The sequence below is a fragment of the Triticum dicoccoides genome, chromosome 2A (genome assembly GCF_002162155.2).
Source record: "Triticum dicoccoides isolate Atlit2015 ecotype Zavitan chromosome 2A, WEW_v2.0, whole genome shotgun sequence".
Taxonomy (NCBI): Eukaryota; Viridiplantae; Streptophyta; class Magnoliopsida; order Poales; family Poaceae; genus Triticum; species Triticum dicoccoides.
This window is the reverse complement of record NC_041382.1, coordinates 720013033-720032343: the sequence shown is the minus strand read 5'-3', so window position 1 is coordinate 720032343 and position 19311 is coordinate 720013033.

Here is a 19311-nt window from a genome sequence, read left to right as displayed (position 1 = left end):
CATGATTCAGACAGACTTTTAAGCATCAATACGAGTGAGAAAATCTCATCGTAGTCAACTCCTTGAATTTGTCGAAAACATTTTATGACAATTCGATCTTTGTAGATAGTAACACTACTATCAGCGTCCGTCTTCCTCTTGAAGATCCATTTATTATCAATGACTCACCGATCATCAGGCAAGTCAATCAAAGTCCATACTTTGTTCTCATACATGGATCCCATCTCAAATTTGATGGCCTCAAGCCATTTTTCGGAATCTAGGCTCATCACCGCTTCCTCATAGTTCATAGGTTCGTCATGGTCTAGTAACATGACTTCCAGAAAGGATTACCATACCACTCTGGTATGGACCATACTCTGGTTGTCCTACGAGGTTCGGTAGTGACTTGATCTGAAGTTTCATGATCATCATCATTAACTTCCTCACTAATCGGTGTAGGCATCACTGGAACTGATTTCTGTGATGAACTACTTTCCAATTCGGGAGAAGGTACAATTACCTTATCAAGTTCTACTTTCCTCCCACTCACTTCTTTCGAGAGAAACTCCTTCTCTAGAAAGGATCCATTCTTAGCAACGTATATCTTGCCTTCGGATCTATGATAGAAGGTGTACCCAACAGTTACTTTTGGGTATCCTATGAATACGCACTTCTTCGATTTGGGTTTGAGCTTATCAGGATGAAACTTTTTCACATAAGCATCGCAACCCCAAACTTTAAGAAATGACAGCTTAGGTTTCTTGCTAAATCACAGTTCATACGGTGTCGTCTCAACGGATTTAGATGGTGCCCTTTTTAACATGAATGCAGCTATCTCTAATGCATAACCCCAAAACTATAGCGGTAAATCAATAAGAGACATCATAGATCACACCATATCTAATAAAGTACGATTACAATGTTCGGACACACCATTACACTGTGGTGTTCCGGGTGGCGTGAGTTGCGAAACTATTCCGCATTGTTTCAAATGAAGACCAAACTCGTAACTCAAATATTCGTCTTCGCGATCAGATTGCAGAAACTTTATTTTCTTGTTACGATGATTTTCCACTTCACTCTGAAATTCTTTGAACTTTTCAAATATTTCAGACTTACGTTTCATCAAGTAGATATACCCATATCTTCTCAAATCATCTATGAAGGTCAGAAAATAATGATACCTGCCGCGAGCCTCAATACTCATCGGACCGCATACATCAGTATGTATTATTTCCAACAAGTCGGTTGCTCGCTCCGTTGTTCCGGAGAATGGAGTCTTAGTCATCTTGCCCATGACGCATGGTTCGCAAGCATCAAGTGATTCCAAAAGCCCATTAGCATGGAGTTTCTTCATGCGCTTTACACCAATATGACTTAACGGCAGTGCCACAAATAAGTTGCAGTATCATTATTAACTTTGCATCTTTTGGCTTCAATATTATGAATATGTGTATCACTATGATCGAGATTCAATAAACATTTATATTGAGTGTATGACCATAGAAGGTTTTATTCATGTAAATAGAACAACAATTATTCTTTGACACAAATGAATAACCGTATTGCAATAAACATGATCCAATTATATTCATGCTCAACGCAAACACCAAATAACATTTATTTTAGGTTCAACACTAATCCCGAAGGTAAAGGGAGTGTGCGATGGTGATCTTATCAACCTTGGAATCACTTCCAACACACATCATCACCTCGCCCTTAACTAGTCTATGTTTATTTTGCAACTCCTATTTCGAGTTACTACTCTTAGCAACTGAACCAATATCAAATACCAAGGGGTTGCTATAAACACTAGTAAATTACACATCAATAACATGTATATCCAACATACCTGTGTTCACTATGCCATCCTTCTTATCTGCCAAGTATCTAGGGAAGTTCCACTTCCAGTGACCATTTCTTTTGCAGTAGAAGCACTTAGTTTCAGGATTGGGTCTAGCTTTGGGCTTCTTTATGGGAGTGGCAACTTGCTTGTCATTCTTCTTTCAGTTCCCTTTCTTTTATTTTGCCCTTTTTCTTGAAACTAGTGGTCTTGTAAACCATCAACACTTGATGCTCTTTCTTGATTTCTACCTTTGCCAATTTCAATATCGCGAAGAGCTCGGGAATTACTTTCGTCATCCCTTGCGTATTATAGTTCATCACGAAGTTCTAGTAACTTGGTGATAGTGACTAGAGAACTTTGTCAATTACTATCTTATCTAGAAGATTAACTCCCACTTGATTCGAGCAATTGTAGTACCCAGATAATTTGAGCACATGCTCACTGGTTGAGCCATTCTCCTCCATTTTGCAGGCAAAGTACTGTCAGAGGTCTCATACCTCTCGACACGGGCATGAGTATGAAATACCAATTTCAACTCTTGGAACATCTTATATGCTCCGTGGCATTCAAAACATTTTTGAAGTCCCGATTCTAAGCCATAAAGCATGGTGCACTAAACTATCAAGTAGTCATCATACCGAGCTTTTGTCAAAATGTTCATAACGTCTGCATCTGCTCCTGCAATAGGTCTGTCACCTAGCGGTGCATCACGGATATAATTCTTCTATGCAGCAATGAGGAAAATCCTCAGATCACGAACCAAGTCCGCATCATTGCTACTAACATCTTTCAACATAGTTTTTCTCTAGGAACATATCAAAATAAACGGGGAGCAACATCGCGATCTATTGATCTACAACATAGTTATGCAAATACTATCAGGACTAAGTTCATGATAAATTAAAGTTCAATTTAATCATATTACTTAAGAACTCCCACTTAGATAGACATCCCTCTAGTCATCTAAATGATCACGTGATCCAAATCAACTAAACCATGCCTGATCATCACGTGAGATGGAGTAGTTTTCAATGGTGAACATCACTATGTTGATCATATCTACTATATGATTCACGCTCGACCTTTCGGTCTCCAGTGTTCCGAGGCCATATCTACATATGCTAGGCTCGTCAAGTTTAACCCGAGTATTCTGTGTTGGGGAATGTTGCAGAAAACAAAAAATTTCCTACGGTTTCACCAAGATCCATCTATGAGTTCATCTAGCAACGAGTGATCGGATTGCATCTACATACCTTTGTAGATCACGCACGGAAGTGTTCAAAGAACGGGGATGAGGAAGTCGTACTCGACGTGATCCAAATCACCGGAGATCCTAGCGCCGAACGGACGGCACCTCCGCGTTCAACACATGTACGGTCAGCGTGACGTCTCCTCCTTCTTGATCCAGCAAGGGGGAAGGAGAGGTTGATGAAGATCCAGCAACACGACGGCGTGGTGGTGGATGCAGGAGTCATCGCAGCAGGGCTTCGCCGTTCTACTGCGAGAGGGAGAGGTGTAGCAGGGGAGAGGGAGGCGCCAAGAGTCAAGGTTGCGGCTGCCCCTCCCTCCCCCCCCTTTATATAGGCTCCCCTAGGGGGGCGCCGGCCCTAGGAGATGGGATCTCCTAGGGGGCAGCGGCCAAGGGGTGGAGTGCCCCCCAAGCCAGGTGGGGCGCCCCCCCCCCCACCCTAGGGTTCCCAACCCTAGGCGCGTGGGGTGGGCCAAAGGGGGCGCACCAGCCCACTATGGGCTGGTTCCCCTCCCCACTTCAGCCCATGGGGCCCTCCGGGATGGGTGGCCCCACCCGGTGGACCACCGGGACACTTCCGGTGGTCCCGGTACAATACCGGTGACCCCCGAAACTCTCCCGATGGCCGAAACTGCACTTCCTATATATAATTCTTCACCTCTGGACCATTCCAGAACTCCTCGTGACGTCCGGGATCTCATCCGGGACTCCGAACAACTTTCGGGTTACTGCATATTCATATATCTACAACCCTAGCGTCACCGAACCTTAAGTGTGTAGACCCTACGGGTTCGGGAGACATGTAGAGATGACCGAGACGGATCTCTGGTCAATAACCAACAGTGGGATCTGGATACCCATGTTGGCTCCCACATGCTCCTCGATGATCTCATCGGATGAACCACGATGTCGAGGATTCAAGCAACCCCGTATACAATTCCCTTTGTTAATCGGTACGTTACTTGCCCGAGATTCGATCGTCGGTATCCCAATACCTCGTTCAATCTCGTTACCGGCAAGTCACTTTACTCATACCGTAATGCATGATCCCGTGACCAGACACTTGGTCACTTTGAGCTCATTATGATGATGCATTACCGAGTGGGCCCAGAGATACCTCTCCGTCATACGGAGTGACAAATCCCAGTCTTGATCCGTGTCAACCCAACAGACACTTTCGGAGATACCCGTAGTATACCTTTATAGTCACCCAGTTACGTTGTGACGTTTGGTACACCCAAAGCACTCCTACGGTATCCGGGAGTTACACGATCTCATGGTCTAAGGACAAGATACTTGACCTTGGAAAAACTCTAGCAAACGAACTATACAATCTTGTGCTATGTTTAGGATTGGGTCTTGTCCATCACATCATTCTCCTAATGATGTGATCTCGTTATCAATGACATCCAATGTACATAGTCAGGAAACCATGACATCTATTGATCAACGAGCTAGTCAACTAGAGGCTTACTAGGGACGTGTTGGTGTCTATGTATTCACACATGTATTACGATTTCCGGATAACACAATTATAGCATGAATAAAAGACAATTATCATGAACAAGGAAATATAATAATAATCCTTTTATTATTGCCTCTAGGGCATATTTCCAATAGTCTCCCACTTGCACTAGAGTCAATAATCTAGTTACATTGTGATGAATCAAACACCCATAGAGTTCTGGTGTTGATCATGTTTTGCCCTAGGGAGAGGTTTAGTCAACGGATCTGCGACATTCAGGTCTGTATGTACTTTACGAATATCTATGTCTCCATCTTGAACATTTTCACGAATGGAGTTGAAGCGACGCTTGATGTGCCTGGTCTTCTTGTGAAACCTGGGCTCCTTGGCAATTGCAATAGCTCCAGTGTTGTCACAGAAGAGTTTGATCAGCCCCGACGCATTGGGTATGACTCCTAGGTCGGTGATGAACTCCTTCACCCAAATTGCTTCGTGTGCTGCCTCCGAGGCCGCCATGTACTCCGCTTCACATGTAGATCCCGCCACGACGCTTTGCTTGCAGCTGCACTAGCTTACTGCTCCACCATTCAACATATACACGTATCCGGTTTGTGACTTAGAGTCATCTAGATCTGTGTTGAAGCTAGCATCGACGTAACCCTTTACGACGAGCTCTTCGTCACCTCCATAAACGAGAAACATGTCCTTAGTCCTTTTCAGGTACTTCAGGATATTCTTGACCGTTGTCCAGTGTTCCTTGCCGGGATTACTTTGGTACCTACCTACCAAACTTACGGCAAGGTTTACATCAAGTCTGGTACACAGCATGGCATACATAATAGACCCTATGGCTGAGGCATAGGGGATGACACTCATCTCTTCTATATCTTCTGCCGTGGTCGGACATTGAGCTGAGCTCAATTTCACACCTTGCAACACAGGCAAGAACCCCTTCTTAGACTGATCCATATTGAACTTCTTCAATATCTTATCAAGGTATGTGCTTTGTGAAAGACCTATGAGGCGTCTTGATCTATCTCTATAGATCTTGATGCCTAATATATAAGCAGCTTCTCCAAGGTCCTTCATTGAAAAACTCTTATTCAAGTAGGCCTTAATGCTGTCCAAAAGTTCTATATCATTTCCCATCAAAAGTATGTCATCTACATATAATATGAGAAATGCTACAGAGCTCCCACTCACTATCTTGTAAACGCAGGCTTCTCCATAATTCTGCATAAACCCAAATGCTTTGATCATCTCATCATAGCGAATGTTCCAACTCCGAGATGCTTGCACTAGCCCATAAATCGAGCGTTGGAGCTTGCACACCTTGTCAGCATTCTTAGGATTGAAAAAACCTTCCGGCTGCATCATATACAATTCTTCCTTAAGGAAACCATTAAGGAATGTTGTTTTGACGTCCATTTGCCATATCTCATAATCATAGAATGCGGCAATTGCTAACATGATTCGGACGGACTTCAGCTTCGCTACGGGTGAGAAAGTCTCATCATAGTCAACCCCTTGAACTTGTCGATAACCCTTAGTGACAAGCCGAGCTTTATAGATGGTCACATTTCCATCCGCGTCTATCTTCTTCTTAAAGATCCATTTATTTTCTATGGCTCGCCGCTCAACGGGCAAGTCAGTCTAAGTCCATAGTTCGTTTTCATACATGGATCCTATCTCGGATTTCATGGCTTCCAGCCATTTGTCGGAATCCGGGCCCGCCATCGCTTCTTCATAGTTTGAAGGTTCACCGTTGTCTAACAACATGATTTCCAAGACAGGGTTTCCGTACCACTCTGGTGCAGAACGGGTCCTTGTGGACCTACGAAGTTTAGTAGAAACTTGATCCGAAGTTTCATGATCATCATCATTAACTTCCTCTCTAGTCGGTGCAGGCACCTCAGGAACATTTTCTTGAGTTGCACCATTTTCCGGTTCAAGAGGTAATACTTCATCAAGTTCTACTTTCCTCCCACTTACTTCTTTCAAGAGAAACTCCTTCTCTAGAAAGGATCCATTCTTGGCAACAAAGATCTTGCCTTCGGATCTGAGGTAGAAGGTATACCCAATAGTTTCTTTAGGGTATCCTATGAAGACGCATTTTTCCGACTTGGGTTCGAGCTTTTCAGGTTGAAGTTTCTTGACATAAGCATCACATCCCCAAACTTTTAGAAACGACAGCTTAGGCTTCTTCCCAGACCATAATTCATACGGTGTCATCTCAACGGATTTTGACGGAGCCCTATTTAAAGTGAATGCGGCAGTCTCTAAAGCATAGCCCCAAAATGATAGCGGTAAATCGGTAAGAGACATCATAGATCGCACCATATCTAATAGAGTGCGATTACGACGTTTGGACACACCATTACGCTGAGGTGTTCCAGGCGGCGTCAGTTGTGAAACTATTCCACATTTTCTTAAGTGTGTGCCAAACTCGTGACTCAAGTATTCTCCTCCACGATCTGATCGCAAGAACTTGATTTTCCTGTCACGTTGATCCTCAACCTCACTCTGAAATTCCTTGAACTTTTCAAAGGTCTCAGACTTGTGTTTCATTAAATAGACATACCCATATCTACTCAAGTCATCAGTGAGGGTGAGAACATAACAATAGCCACCGCGAGCCTCAACACTCATTGGACCGCACACATCAGTATGTATGATTTCCAATAAGTTGGTTGCTCGCTCCATTGTTCCTGAGAATGGAGTCTTGGTCATTTTACCCATGAGGCATGGTTCGCACGTGTCAAATGATTCGTAATCAAGAGACTCTAAAAGTCCATCTGCATGGAGCTTCTTCATGCGTTTGACACCTATGTGACCAAGGCGGCAGTGCCACAAGTATGTGGGACTATCATTATCAACCTTACATCTTTTGGTATTCACACTATGAATATGTGTAGCATTAAGCTCGAGATTCATTAAGAATAAACCATTCACCATCGGAGCATGACCATAAAACATATCTCTCATATAAATAGAACAACCATTATTCTCGGATTTAAATGAGTAGCCATCTCGAATTAAACAAGATCCTGATACAATGTTCATGCTCAAAGCTGGCACTAAATAACAATTATTGAGGTTTAAAACTAATCCCGTAGGTAAATGTAGAGGTAGCGTGCCGACGGCGATCACATCGACCTTGGAACCATTCCCGACGCGCATCGTCACCTCGTCCTTCGCCAGTCTCCGCTTATTCCGCAGCTCCTGCTTTGAGTTACAAATGTGAGCAACCGCACCGGTATCAAATACCAGGAGCTACTACGAGTACTGGTAAGGTGCACATCAATTACATGTATATCACATATACCTTTCGTGATGCCAGCCTTCTTGTCCGCTAAGTGTTTGGGGCAGTTCCGCTTCTAGTGACCACTTCCATTGCAATAAAAACACTCAGTCTCGGGCTTGGGTCCATTCTTTGGCTTCTTCCCGGCAGCTTGCTTACCGGGCGCGGCAACTCCCTTGTCGTCCTTCTTGAAGTTCTTCTTACCCTCGCCCTTCTTGAACTTAGTGGTTTTATTCACCATCAACACTTGATGTTCCTTTTTGACTTCTACCTCTGCTGATTTCAGCATTGCAAATACTTCAGGAATGGTCTTTTCCATCCCCTGCATATTGAAGTTCATCACAAAGCTCTTGTAGCTCGGTGGAAGCGACTGAAGGATTCTGTCAATGACCGCGTCATCCGGGAGATTAACTCCCAGCTGAGTCAAGCGGTTATGTAACCCAGACATAGTGAGTATGTGCTCACTGACAGAACTGTTTTCCTCCATCTTACAGCTGAAGAACTTGTCGGAGACTTCATATCTCTCGACCCGGGCATGAGCTTGAAAAACCATTTTCAGCTCTTCGAACATCTCATATGCTCCGTGTCTCTCAAAACGCTTTTGGAGCCCCGGCTCTAAGCTGTAAAGCATGCCGCACTGAACGAGGGAGTAATCATCGGTACGTGTCTGCCAAGCGTTCATAACATCTTGTTCTGCAGGGAGAGCAAGTGCTTCACCTAGCGGTGCTTGTAGGACATAATCTTTCTTGGCAGCTATGAGGATGATCCTGAGGTTCCGGACCCAGTCCGTATAGTTGCTGCCATCGTCTTTCAGCTTGGTTTTCTCTAGGAACGCGTTGAAGTTGAGGACAAGTTGGCCATTTGATCTACAATACACGTTGTAAAGATTTTAGACTAAGTTCATGATAATTAAGTTCATCTAATCAAATTATTCAATGAACTCCCACTTAGATAGACATCCCTCCAGTCATCTAAGTATAACATGATCCGAGTTAACTAGGCCGTGTCCGATCATCACGTGAGATGGACTAGTCAACATCGGTGAACATCTTCATGTTGATCGTATCTTTTATACGACTCATGCTCGACCTTTCGGTCTTCTGTGTTCCGAGGCCATGTCTGTACATGCTAGGCTCGTCAAGTCAACCTAAGTGTTTGCATGTGTAAATTTGTCTTACACCCGTTGTATGTGAACATTGGAATCTATCACACCCGATCATCACGTGGTGCTTCGAAACAACGAACTGTCGCAATGGTGCACAGTTAGGGGGAACACTTTCTTGAAATTATTATGAGGGATCATCTTATTTACTACCGTCGTTCTAAGTAAAAAAGATGCAAAAACATGATAAACATCACATGCAATCAAATAATAATAGTGACATGATATGGCCAATATCACATAGCTCCTTTGATCTCCATCTTGGGGCTCCATGATCATCTTGTCACCGGCATGACACCATGATCTCCATCATCATGATCTCCATCATCGTGTCTCCATGAAGTTGCTCGCCAACTATTACTTCTACTACCATGGCTAACACGTTTAGCAATAAAGTAAAGTGATTTACATGGCGTTTCTGAATGACACGCATGTCATACAAAAATAAAGACAACTCCTATGGCTCCTGCCGGTTGTCATACTCATCGACATGCAAGTCGTGATTCCTATTACAATAGCATGAACATCTCATACAACACATATATATCATTCATCATTCATCACAACTTTGGCCATATCACATCACAAAACACTTGCTGCAAAAACAAGTTAGACGTCCTCTAATTGTTGTTGCAAGTTTTACGTGGCTGCAATAGGGTTCTAGCAAGAACGTTTTCTTACCTACGTGAAAGCCACAATGTGATTTGTCAACTTCTATTTACCCTTCATAAGGACCCTTTTCATCGAATCCGCTCCAACTAAAGTGGGAGAGACAGACACCCGCCAGCCACCTTATGCAACTGGTGCATGTCAGTCGGTGGAACCGGTCTCACGTAAGCGTACGTGTAAGGTTGGTCCGGGCTGCTTCATCCCACAATACCGCTGAAGCAAAATAAGACTAGTAGCGGCAAGAAAGTTGACAACATCTACGCCCACAACAAATTGTGTTCTACTCATGCAAAAAGAACTACGCATAGACCTAGCTCTGATACCACTATTGGGGAACGTTGTAGAAAACAAAAATTTTCCTACGGTTTCACCAAGATCCATCTATGAGTTCATCTAGCAACGAGTGATCGGACTGCATCTACATACCTTTGTAGATCACGCGCGGAAGCATTCAAAGAACGGGGATGAGGAAGTCGTACTCGACGTGATCCAAATCACCGGAGATCCTAGCGCCGAACGGACGGCACCTCCGCGTTCAACACACGTACGGTCAGCGTGACGTCTCCTCCTTCTTGATCCAGCAAGGGGGAAGGAGAGGTTGATGAAGATCCAGCAGCACGACGGCGTGGTGGTGGATGCAGGAGTCACCGCAGCAGGGCTTCGCCGTTCTACTGCGAGAGGGAGAGGTGTAGCAGGGGAGAGGGAGGCGCCAAGAGTCAAGGGTGCGGCTGCCCCTTCCTCCCCCCCCCTTATATAGGCTCCCCTAGGGGAGGGGCCGGCCCTAGGAGATGGGATCTCCTAGGGGGGGCGGCGGCCAAGGGGTGGAGTGCCCCCCAAGCAAGGTGGGGCGCCCCCCCACCCTAGGGTTCCCAACCCTAGGCGCATGGGGTGGGCCAAAGGGGGCGCACCAGCCCAATATGGGTTGGTTCCTCTCCCCACTTCAGCCCATGGGGCCCTCCGGGATGGGTGTCCCTACCCGGTGGACCCCCGGGACCCTTCCGATGGTCCCGGTACAATACCGGTGACCCCCGAAACTCTCCCGATGGCCGAAACTGCACTTCCTATATATAATTCTTCACCTCCGGACCATTCCGGAACTCCTCGTGACGTCTGGGATCTCATCCGGGACTCCGAACAACTTTAGGGTTACTGCATATTCATATCTCTACAACCCTAGCATCCCCGAACCTTAAGTGTGTAGACCCTACGGGTTCGGGAGACATGTAGACATGACCGAGACGGATCTCCGGTCAATAACCAACAGCGGGATCTGGATACCCATGTTGGCTCCCACATACTCCTCGATGATCTCATCGGATGAACCATGATGTCGAGGATTCAAGCAACCCCGTATACAATTCCCTTTGTCAATCGATACGTTACTTGCCCGAGATTCGATCGTCGGTATCCCAATACCTCGTTCAATCTTGTTACCGGCAAGTCACTTTACTCGTACCGTAATGCATGATCCCGTGACCAGAAACTTGGTCACTTTGAGCTCATTATGATGATGCATTACCGAGTGGGCCCAGAGATACCTCTCCGTCATACGGAGTGACAAATCCCAGTCTTGATCCGTGTCAACCCAACAGACACTTTCGGAGATACCCATAGTATACCTTTATAGTCACCCAGTTATGTTGTGACGTTTGGTACACCCAAAGCACTCCTACGGTATCCGGGAGTTACACGATCTCATGGTCTAAGGAAAAGATACTTGACATTGGAAAAACTCTAGCAAACGAACTATACGATCTTGTGCTATGTTTAGGATTGGGTCTTGTCCATCACATCATTCTCCTAATGATGTGATCTCGTTATCAATGACATCCAATGTCCATAGTCAGGAAACCATGACTATCTATTGATCAACGAGCTAGTAAACTAGAGGCTTACTAGGGACATGTTGGTGTCTATGTATTCACACATGTATTACGATTTCCGGATAACACAATTATAGCATGAATAAAAGACAATTATCATGAACAAGGAAATATAATAATAATCCTTTTATTATTGCCTCTAGGGCATATTTCCAACAGTCTCCCACTTGCACTAGAGTCAATAATCTAGTTACATTGTGATGAATCGAACACCGATAGAGTTCTGGTGTTGATCATGTTTTGCCCTAGGGAGAGGTTTAGTCAACGGATCTGCGACATTCAGGTCCGTATGTACTTTACAAATATCTATGTCTCCATCTTGAACATTTTCACGAATGGAGTTGAAGCGACGCTTGATGTGCCTGGTCTTCTTGTGAAACCTGGGCTCCTTGGCAAGTGCAATAGCTCCAGTGTTGTCACAGAAGAGTTTGATCGGCCCCGACGCATTGGGTATGACTCCTAGGTCGGTGATGAACTCCTTCACCCAAATTGCTTCATGCGCTGCCTCCGAGGCTGCCATGTACTCCGCTTCACATGTAGATCCCGCCACGACGCTTTGCTTGCAGCTGCACCAGCTTACTGGTCCACCATTCAACATATACACGTATCCGGTTTGTGACTTAGAGTCATCTAGATCTGTGTCGAAGCTAGTATCAACGTAACCCTTTACGACGAGCTCTTCGTCACCTCCATAAACGAGAAACATGTCCTTAGTCCTTTTCAGGTACTTCAGGATATTCTTGACCGTTGTCCAGTGTTCCTTGCCGGGATTACTTTGGTACCTACCTACCAAACTTACGGCAAGGTTTACATCAGGTCTGGTACACAGCATGGCATACATAATAGACCCTATGGCTGAGGCATAGGGGATGACACTCATCTCTTCTATATCTTCTGCCGTGGTCGGACATTGAGCTGAGCTCAATTTCACACCTTGCAACACAGGCAAGAACCCCTTCTTAGACTGATCCATATTGAACTTCTTCAATATCTTATCAAGGTATGTGCGTTGTGAAAGACCTATGAGGCGTCTTGATCTATCTCTATAGATCTTGATGCCTAATATATAAGCAGCTTCTCCAAGGTCCTTCATTGAAAAACTCTTATTCAAGTAGGCCTTAATGTTGTCCAAAAGTTCTATATCATTTCTCATCAAAAGTATGTCATCTACATATAATATGAGAAATGCTACAGAGCTCCCACTCACTTTCTTGTAAACGCAGGCTTCTCCATAAGTCTGCATAAACCCAAATGCTTTGATCATCTCATCAAAGCGAATGTTCCAACTCCGAGATGCTTGCACCAGCCCATAAATCGAGCGTTGGAGCTTGCACACCTTGTCAGCATTCTTAGGATCGACAAAACCTTCCGGCTGCATCATATACAATTCTTCCTTAAGGAAACCATTAAGGAATGTTGTTTTGACGTCCATTTGCCATATCTCATAATCATAGAATGCGGCAATTGCTAACATGATTCGGACGGACTTCAGCTTCGCTACGGGTGAGAAAGTCTCATCGTAGTCAACCCCTTGAACTTGTCGATAACCCTTAGCGACAAGCCGAGCTTTATAGATGGTCACATTTCCATCCGCGTCTGTCTTCTTCTTAAAGATCCATTTATTTTCTATGGCTCGCCGCTCAACGGGCAAGTCAGTCAAAGTCCATAGTTCGTTTTCATACATGGATCCTATCTCGGATTTCATGGCTTCCAGCCATTTTGTCGGAATCCGGGCCCGCCATCGCTTCTTCATAGTTTGAAGGTTCACCGTTGTCTAACAACATGATTTCCAAGATAGGGTTTCCGTACCACTCTGGTGCGGAACGTGTCCTTGTGGACCTACGAAGTTCAGTAGCAACTTGATCTGAAGTTTCATGATCATCATCATTAACTTCCTCTCTAGTCGGTGCAGGCACCTCAGGAACATTTTCTTGAGTTGCGCCATTTTCCGGTTCAAGAGGTAATACTTCATCAAGTTCTACTTTCCTCCCACTTACTTCTTTCGAGAGAAACTCCTTCTCTAGAAAGGATCCATTCTTGGCAACAAAGATCTTGCCTTCGGATCTGAGGTAGAAGGTATACCCAATAGTTTCTTTAGGGTATCTTATGAAGACGCATTTTTCCGACTTGGGTTCGAGCTTTTCAGGTTGAAGTTTCTTGACATAAGCATCGCATCCCCAAACTTTTAGAAACGACAGCTTAGGTTTCTTCCCAAACCATAATTCATACAGTGTCATCTCAACGGATTTCGACGGAGCCCTATTTAAAGTGAATGCGGCAGTCTCTAAAGCATAGCCCCAAAATGACAGCGGTAAATCGGTAAGAGACATCATAGATCGCACCATATCTAATAGAGTGCGATTACGACGTTCGGACACACCATTACGCTGAGGTGTTCCAGGCGGCGTCAGTTGTGAAACTATTCCACATTTTCTTAAGTGTGTGCCAAACTCGTGACTCAAGTATTCTCCTCCACGATCTGATTGCAAGAACTTGATTTTCCTGTCACGTTGATTCTCAACCTCACTCTGAAATTCCTTGAACTTTTTAAAGGTCTTAGACTTGTGTTTCATTAAATAGACATACCCATATCTACTCAAGTCATCAGTGAGGGTGAGAACATAACGATAGCCACCGCGAGCCTCAACACTCATTGGACCACACACATCAGTATGTATGATTTCCAATAAGTTGGTTGCTCGCTCCATTGTTCCTGAGAATGGAGTCTTGGTCATTTTACCCATGAGGCATGGTTCGCACGTGTCAAATGATTCGTAATCAAGAGACTCTAAAAGTCCATCTGCATGGAGCTTCTTCATGCGTTTGACACCTATGTGACCAAGGCGGCAGTGCCACAAGTATGTGGGACTATCATTATCAACCTTACATCTTTTGGTATTCACACTATGAATATGTGTAGCATTACGCTCGAGATTCATTAAGAATAAACCATTCACCATCAGAGCATGACCATAAAACATATCTCTTATATAAATACAACAACCATTATTCTCGGATTTAAATGAGTAGCCATCTCGAATTAAATGAGATCCTGATACAATGTTCATGCTCAAAGCTGGCACTAAATAACAATTATTGAGGTTTAAAACTAATCCCGTAGGTAAATGTAGAGGTAGCGTGCCGACGGCGATCACATCGACCTTGGAACCATTCCCGACGCGCATCGTCACCTCGTCCTTTGCCAGTCTCCGCTTATTCCGCAGCTCCTGCTTTGAGTTACAAATGTGAGCAACCGCACCGGTATCAAATACCAGGAGCTACTACGAGTACTGGTAATGTACACATCAATTACATGTATATCACATATACCTTTTGTGATGCCGGCCTTCTTGTCCGCTAAGTGTTTGGGGCAGTTCCGCTTCCAGTGACCACTTCCCTTGCAATAAAAACACTCAGTCTCGGGCTTGGGTCCATTCTTTGGCTTCTTCCCGGCAGCTTGCTTACCGGGCGCGGCAACTCCCTTGCCGTCCTTCTTGAAGTTCTTCTTACCCTCGCCCTTCTTGAACTTAGTGGTTTTATTCACCATCAACACTTGATGTTCCTTTTTGACTTCTACCTCTGCTGATTTCAGCATTGCAAATACTTCAGGAATGGTCTTTTCCATCCCCTGCATATTGAAGTTCATCACAAAGCTCTTGTAGCTCAGTGGAAGCGACTGAAGGATTCTGTCAATGACCGCGTCATCCGGGAGATTAACTCCCAGCTGAGTCAAGCGGTTATGTAACCCAGACATAGTGAGTATGTGCTCACTGACAGAACTGTTTTCCTCCATCTTACAGCTGAAGAACTTGTCGGAGACTTCATATCTCTCGACCCGGGCATGAGCTTGAAAAACCATTTTCAGCTCTTCGAACATCTCATATGCTCCGTGTCTCTCAAAATGCTTTTGGAGCCCCGGCTCTAAGCTGTAAAGCATGCCGCACTGAACGAGGGAGTAATCATCGGTACATGTCTGCCAAGCGTTCATAACGTCTTGTTCTGCAGGGAGAGCAAGTGCTTCACCTAGCGGTGCTTGTAGGACATAATCTTTCTTGGCAGCTATGAGGATGATCCTCAGGTTCTGGACCCAGTCCGTATAGTTGCTGCCATCGTCTTTCAGCTTGGTTTTCTCTAGGAACGCGTTGAAGTTGAGGACAACGTTGGCCATTTGATCTACAATACATGTTGTAAAGATTTTAGACTAAGGTCATGATAATTAAGTTCATCTAATCAAATTATTCAATGAACTCCCACTTAGATAGACATTCCTCCAGTCATCTAAGTATAACATGATCTGAGTTAACTAGGTCGTGTCCGATCATCACGTGAGACGGACTAGTCAACATCGGTGAACATCTTCATGTTGATCGTATCTTCTATATGACTCATGCTCGACCTTTCGGTCTTCTGTGTTCCGAGGCCATTTCTGTACATGCTAGGCTCGTCAAGTCAACCTAAGTGTTTGCATGTGTAAATCTGTCTTACACCCGTTGTATGTGAACGTTGGAATCTATCACACCCGATCATCACGTGGTGCTTCGAAACAACGAACTGTCGCAACGGTGCACAGTTAGGGGGAACACTTTCTTGAAATTATTATGAGGGATCATCTTATTTACTACCGTCGTTCTAAGTAAAAAAGATGCAAAAACATGATAAACAGCACATGCAATCAAATAATAATAGTGACATGATATGGCCAATATCACATAGCTCCTTTGATCTCCATCTTGGGGCTCCATGATCATCTTGTCACCGGCATGACACCATGATCTCCATCATCATGATCTCCATCATCGTGTCTCCATGAAGTTGCTCGCCAACTATTACTTCTACTACCATGGCTAACACATTTAGCAATAAAGTAAAGTAATTTACATGGCGTTTCTCAATGACACACAGGTCATACAAAAATAAAGACAACTCCTATGGCTCCTGCCGGTTGTCATACTCATCGACATGCAAGTCGTGATTCCTATTACAATAGCATGAACATCTCATACAACACATATATATCATTCATCATTCATCGTTCATCACAACTTTGGCCATATCACATCACAAAACACTTGCTGCAAAAACAAGTTAGACGTCCTCTAATTGTTGTTGTAAGTTTTATGTGGCTGCAATAGGGTTCTAGCAAGAACGTTTTCTTACCTACGTGAAAGCCACAACGTGATTTGTCAACTTCTATTTACCCTTCATAAGGACCCTTTTCATCGAATCCGCTCCAACTAAAGTGGGAGAGACAGACACCCGCCAGCCACCTTATGCAACTGGTGCATGTCAGTCGGTGGAACCGGTCTCACGTAAGCGTACGTGTAAGGTTGGCCCGGGCCGCTTCATCCCACAATACCGCTGAAGAAAAATAAGACTAGTAGCGGCAAGAAAGTTGACAACATGTATGCCCACAACAAATTGTGTTCTACTCATGCAAAAAGAACTACGCATAGACCTAGCTCTGATACCACTGTTGGGGAACGTTGCAGAAAACAAAAAATTTCCTACGATTTCACCAAGATCCATCTATGAGTTCATCTAGCAACGAGTGATCGGATTGCATCTACATACCTTTGTAGATCACGCGCGGAAGCGTTCAAAGAACGGGGATGAGGAAGTCGTACTCGACGTGATCCAAATCACCGGAGATCCTAGCGCCGAACGGACGGCACGTTCACGTTCAACACACGTACGGTCAGCGTGACGTCTCCTCCTTCTTGATCCAGCAAGGGGGAAGGAGAGGTTGATGAAGATCCAGCAGCACGACGGCGTGGTGGTGGATGCAGGAGTCACCGCAGCAGGGCTTCGCCGTTCTACTGCGAGAGGGAGAGGTGTAGCAGGGGAGAGGGAGGCGTCAAGAGTCAAGGGTGCGTCTGCCCCTCCCTCCCCCCGCTTTATATAGGCTCCCCTAGGGGGGCGCCGGCCCTAGGAGATGGGATCTCCTAGGGAGGGGTGGCCAAGGGGTGGAGTGCCCCCCAAGCCAGGTGGGGCGCCCCCCCACCCTAGGGTTCCCAACCCTAGGCGCATGGGGTGGGCCAAAGGGGGCGCACCAGCCCACTATGGGCTGGTTCCCCTCCCCACTTCAGCCCATGGGGCCCTCCGGGATGGGTGGCCCCACCCGGTGGACCCCCGGGACCCTTCCGGTGGTCCCGGTACAATACCGGTGACCCCCGAAACTCTCCCGATGGACGAAACTGCACTTCCTACATATAATTCTTCACCTCCGGACCATTCAGGAACTCCTCGTGACGTCCGGGATCTCATCCGGGACTCCGAACAACTTTCGGGTTACTGCATATTCATATCTCTACAACCCTAGCGTCACCGAACCTTAAGTGTGTAGACCCTACGGGTTCGGGAGACATGTAGACATGACCGAGACGGATCTCCGGTCAATAACCAACAGCGGGATCTGGATACCCATGTTGGCTCCCACATGCTCCTCGATGATCTCATCGGATAAACCACGATGTCGAGGATTCAAGCAACCCCGTATACAATTCCCTTTGTGAATCGGTACGTTACTTGCCCGAGATTCGATCGTCGGTACCCCAATACCTCGTTCAATCTTGTTACCGGCAAGTCACTTTACTCATACCGTAATGCATGATCCCGTGACCAGAAACTTGGTCACTTTGAGCTCATTATGATGATGCATTACCGAGTGGGCCCAGAGATACCTCTCCGTCATACGGAGTGACAAATCCCAGTCTTGATCCGTGTCAACCCAACAGACACTTTCGGAGATACCCGTAGTATACCTTTGTAGTCACCCAGTTATGTTGTGACGTTTGGTACACCCAAAGCACTCCTACGGTATCCGGGAATTACACGATCTCATGGTCTAAGGAAAAGATACTTGACATTGGAAAAACTCTAGCAAACGAACTATGCGATCTTGTGCTATGTTTAGGATTGGGTCTTGTCCATCACATCATTCTCCTAATGATGTGATCTCGTTATCAATGACATCCAATGTCCATAGTCAGGAAACCATGACTATCTATTGATCAACGAGCTAGTCAACTAGAGGCTTACTAGGGACATGTTGGTGTCTATGTATTCACACCTGTATTACGATTTCCGGATAACACAATTATAGCATGAATAAAAGACAATTATCATGAACAAGGAAATATAATAATAATCCTTTTATTATTGCCTCTAGGGCATATTTCCAACATTCTGCGTGTGCAAAACTCGCTTGCACCCGTTGTATGTGAACGTAGAGCTTATCACACCCGATCATCATGTGGTGTCTTGGCACGAAGAACTGTCGCAACGGCGCATACTTAGGGAGAATACTTATACCTTGAAATTTTAGTAAGGGGTCATCTTACAAAACTACCGTCGAACTAATCAAAATAAGATGTATAAAAGATAAACATCACATGCAATCAAAAATATGTGACATGGTATGGCCATCATCATCTTGTGCTTTTGATCTCCATCTCCAAAGTACTGTCATGATCTCCATTGTTACCAGCATGACACCATGATCTCCATCATCTTGATCTTTTAACAACGTGTCGTCACATGGTCGTCTCACCAGCTATTGCTTTTGCAACTATCGTTATCGCATAGCAATAAAGTAAAGCAATTACATGGCACTTGCATCTTATGCAATAAAGAGACAACCATAAGGCTCCTGCCAGTTGCCGATAACTTTAACAGAACATGATCATCTCATACAATAATTTATATCTCATAACGTCTTGACCATATCGCATCACAACATGCCCTGCAAAAACAAG